The 5,000-nt window shown below is 39.3% G+C and overlaps 1 pseudogene; it reads right to left on the bottom strand.

Moving 5' to 3' along the window:
• The window catches only part of LOC137995933 (piggyBac transposable element-derived protein 4-like), a 9,856-nt pseudogene extending 8,400 nt beyond the window's left edge, over positions 1–1,456 (bottom strand).
• Positions 1,457–5,000: the final 3,544 nt, after the last annotated feature.

The raw sequence follows: 5,000 nt of genomic DNA, 5'->3' as shown, positions 1-5,000 counted from the left end.
CAATGTTGAAACATGCCAGCAATCGATGAACGGATCTTGATTTTGGAGACCGTGAAAAATCAACATTGTAAGGGGGGGGGGGGGGGGGGGGCAGAAAAAGCACGAATTGTCCTGACAGTTTTGACCAGGATTGTCTGAGAACAGAATTTCTTGATAGTTGGTCTCAAGCCTGGACAGGTTCATTGAATCTCATTAGAGAATTGTCTCTGATAGTAAAACAATATATTGCACCGGTGTAGAGGTAGTGTGAGCAAGGATTGTCAAAATGGTGGGTTGCGTTACCGTGAGCAGTCAACAGTTTTCAGCCACATTTCTTGGCTATTTAAAGGAAGATATTTAGGTTTAGAAATGACTTTAAAAAAAAAGACTCTGCAAAAAACTTAATAACCCTTTCTTTTCTATTCATACAAGCGCTTTTTGGCTTTAAGCGATCACCGGGTGGGTATTTTTCAACATTTCTCACCCTAAAGACAGCAAAAGATCAAATTAGATGTTAGCTTATTCTTTTCAAATAGCTGAGAAATGTTGAAAAATGCATCAAGCGTTTTCTTGTTCAGAAACGAACGCCAATTAAAGATCAAGAACAGTGTGTATAACACAACACGCCATATATTCTGGTAGCTACATCAAAAGCACAGCCAGAAAATGTGTTTTTAGGAGTGAGAAATGTGAGTGAGAACTGTTGTCATTGTCAACAACGGCTTGGGTCACGCGACAGACAATGCGGTTTTGTATGACACTGATTATTGTCAGCAAGATGACGCACAGAAATTTGGCAAAGCAAAATCTAGAGAGACATGAATGTGGCTCTTTCCTTTGAACTATTCTATTGTCTACGCGATTTGCTGTCCTTCAACTTGTGAGGAATCGAACTCTGCTTAGCAAAGTCAAATGATTCTGCAGCTGCAAAAAGCGGCCGCTAACTGCGCGGACTCTGGTAACGAGTCTCCTGAAAATGTTCTTCACTGGTTCTTAAGCTGCCATAAAACAGACTTTACTACAATAAAACAATTTTTAACGTCGTGCTGCAAATTGTTTACTACTTTGAGGACATATATGATACCGTTTCCAGTTTTATTCGATGAAACTCAGTTTCAGACAATCTGGGTCAAAGCACTTCGGGACACTTGTCAAATTTTGGGCAGAAAAGTAGAGAATTTACTGTACATGCTTCCATCGTTATATGAGCAACGTTTGTTCTTCTTTCGCTGCCTTTTTTTGGGCCCCCCCTTCCCCCCAGACAATGTTGAAACATGCCAGCGATGGATGAACGGATCTTGATTTTGAAGACCGTGAAAATCAACATTGTAATGGGGGAAGCGGGAAAAGCACGAATTGTCCCAACAGTTTTGACCAGGATTGTAGCTTGCCTCCATTCTGCAACAGCTTCTCGATCTTCCTCTTCGAATCCTAAAAACACACTGTCGTCGCTTTCATCTTTGCTCGTCGCCGCCATAGATTTTCGATCGAAATTTTGAGAGTGATGCTAAGAGAGAACCTATGACGTATTTCACATCAACCCTCCCCCCACCCCCGGTAAAACAAAAAAAGATACGGACAACTGAAAAGCATACCTGCTGCCATTCAAGGTTGTAAAAGTCATTATCATCAAGAGAAAAGACAGCTGAACTTACTTAAATTAGTACATAAAGCTCGGTGTAGCCCCTTTTGTCCTACGTATTTGCGCTTACAAGCATACAACCAATCCAGGAACTTAAGATCCACATGTGTTACTCAAGTAGATATCGTGTTAATAGAAAACACCTTCCAAGATCACGCTGCAGCTGTTTTTAGTAAGCTCCTGATAAACTTTAGAAAGACTGTTGACCGTAACATTTTCGGCAGGGAAGTTAAGCGCTTGCTACTTACTAAAGCTAAGACCACTAGAGCATGTTGACTTTTTTAATCTGCAACCAATTTCAAGCCTGATCATAAAAATTAGAATTTCCTTGCTTGTGACTGGTTTTAAAAAGTCCTATTTTCCACATATTTGCTTGGCAAGTTGTTATCGGACAGTTTGTTATTGGATAGTTCAATAAGCCAATCGCATTCAAAGATGTGATTACATATGCGTGCACACTTGCTTGCTGTTGTGTTTTTGGCGGTAACCTTAGAATGTTTACGCCTCCTTTGTCAGTATTTTAATGCAAAATTTCCCCTTTTTTCATAACTTGGCCATTTTTCGTTTTCTTGGAAATTGTAATTTCTATGATTAATTGATAATAGGACTTCGTGTCGTCCAATTCAGTCTGTAATCATATGCGTGATAAACAAATCGGACTCCCGCTGTGCGGTCGTCTGATTTTTTTATCACTCGTATGATTACAGACAGAATTGGACTTCACTCAGTCCTATTACCATTACTTATGACAATATGCTTTGATTAATCTACAATCCTAGACAAAACTGTTGGGAAGGTTAGCACTTTTGAAGTCTTCATTGCTTCTCTCCCCTTCTCCCTCCTTCAATGTTGTGCAAAACTAAATGGTTTCAGTGGAAAATTGCTGACTTACCTTCCAACATTAAATAGGGGGGAGGGGGGCTATGTAAGAGAAAGTGAAACTATTTCTTTTGAGCTTTAACAGAAGCGGGTTGAAATACAGCTCTGGTGTGGTTCATTTACATAACTTTCCCAAACAAACATCTCATGACATCTCCATCACGGTAATTGACATTTTGGTCATGACAGTGAAGTTACCTCTGACTTTATCTCCACTTCTGGCTTTTTTTTTATCTTTTCTTGGGTGTTCACATCCAAACAAATGATTTTATCATCATCAGATGATATAATTTCTTCACCAGCACTAAAATGATAGGAAATCAACACAGTAACGGGAAGGAATGTCACTTCCTATGGACAACTGATGTAGACTGTTGCATTAGCTGTGGCGGAAAATAACTACTTTCCTCAATGAAAAACAGGGTAAAAAGTCCTAACCGCGGGTACTGATCAAGAAATCTAAGGAAAATAGAGCGTAATAGCGTTTGGAATTTTACAGTCACGTCTGTATATAGCGGAGAGGTGGATGGTTGTACCTATCACTTTAAGGTGGTTGTTTCTTCACTAGGGGTTATTGGAGCATAACGAACAGACAGAAACAGAATAAAGTGGGTAACAATAAAGTGGGTAAGATAAACTGCATTTGTGAATTGAAAGACCACCTCGTAAAGGGGTACCTTTCCCAGGCCTCAGATATATGAAAGGATAGGGATTTAACGAGTTGAAGTATTTGAAAGAATAGGGAAATAGGACCTTTCAATTAAATATTGAGGTTTTTAAAAAAAAAAACATTTATTAGACATTTTCATAAAAAAATTAAAATTTTTTGGACAATTTCAATAAATTTTAACAAAATCCTCACTTAAATTACCCTGTTCCAGGCTCCCAGATAGTCGAGAAAAGGAAAAGAACTGCATGTGACCTCGCCTCGACCCAAGCCCACACTCGCTTTTCATACCCAGTTCTTTTCGTTTTTTCGACTATCTGGGAGCCTGGAACAGGCTACACTTAAGTATCTGAAAGGGATAACATTATCAGCAGAGGGTATAAGAGAGGTACTCTTTGTAAAAAACTGGTATATATGTTGCCGATAAAATCCGTTTTAACCTAGGTTAAATTGGTGATCCTCATTTTACGTAGGTGGAATGTGCACTCAGATGGATTAAAGAACTCTTTTGGAGCCTAAATTAAGCCAATCATAGAAACGTAAATAATGAATAGAACTGTGTTGAGTTGAGCATGTTCGTCGTTGTAGTGTACTGGTGAAGACACTGGTGCGAGTTCGAGTACCAGCAAGTGCATAGTACATTCCTTTATTCACTTACTATGTTGTAATGTTCAGACTAAATTAATAAGTATATGAATACAGAAATCACTAAGATGATACAAAAGATCAAGATGTGTTGAGATGCGTAAGACAGAGCTTGAGGAGGGAGCGTATAAGTATCCTTTTTAGAGGGGGTTTAAGCTTGGTTGAGTGCATAATTCAACCTAGGTGAAACGTGGATCACGAATTTAACACAGCAGTGAGCGGCAAAAGTAGTTGAGACACTCTTAGGAAAAGACGCGTTTTGATACTTAAGCATTTGTTCCATTTTATTTGCATCTAGCGTTAATTCTCTGATACCCCCGGCCCCCCAATTCAATGTTGCGTAGGTGCTGTGTTCTGTGCAGTCAAAGAAATAGAAAAATCAACATTGTTTTGGGGAAAGGGGGGGGGGGGGAATGTATCCAAGACGCAGAAAATCGAATTTTACTGCCAAGTGTCTCAACATTTTTGTCGCTCATTGTAGGTTAAAACGGACTCAACCAGAGAGCAGATTTACCTGCAACATATACATTGCAAAGGGTAAGGGGTTGGACCTCGGAGCAAGGAACCTCCTGTAAAAAAAAAAAAATGTTAAGTACCATCCACCTCCCCCGGGAGTTTTCTCGGCTTGTTCAAAACAGAATATGCCAGTTGCGATTGTGCGCGTCGGGATAAAAACAAGAATAGATTTAACTTTTTTGTTATGGTAAATAGCTGCAGAAATTTGCATTAGAAGTCTTGTGTTTTGTTTTTAATATATGCTTGCTTTTATCCCGACGCACACACTTTTTTTCAAACTCTGAATTCGCTTCTAGCGACTTCCACATTTTGTTTTGGTTTAAAAATTACATCATAATGAAATGTCATTCAAAAGCTCTGCATGTCTTCATTCGGAAACTCTCCTAAACGTAGCAATTTCAACGACCACACGTTAGACACTTAACCTTGTACACGTTTCTGAGCAATGACTTGTGCAAGAACCTTTGAGGCCAATTTTCCAACAACATACAAGTCCGACTAATATCTGCAGTTTCTTCCCTTTGCTTTGTTCGATGGACAATCTAGAGAGGAAACGTAAACACAAGTACTTAAATGACACTTACCTCAGCAACTTTGTTGGCCACTCCGTCGCGCAAACCAGTCAAGGAAAACAAAGAAAACATGAGATGGGGGACGACTGACGACCAATTA

This window comes from Montipora foliosa, chromosome 3 (genome assembly GCF_036669935.1).
Source record: "Montipora foliosa isolate CH-2021 chromosome 3, ASM3666993v2, whole genome shotgun sequence".
In the NCBI taxonomy this organism is placed as follows: domain Eukaryota; kingdom Metazoa; phylum Cnidaria; class Anthozoa; order Scleractinia; family Acroporidae; genus Montipora; species Montipora foliosa.
The sequence above is the reverse complement of the archived record's forward strand: the minus strand, read 5'-3'. Positions and strand labels throughout refer to the sequence as shown.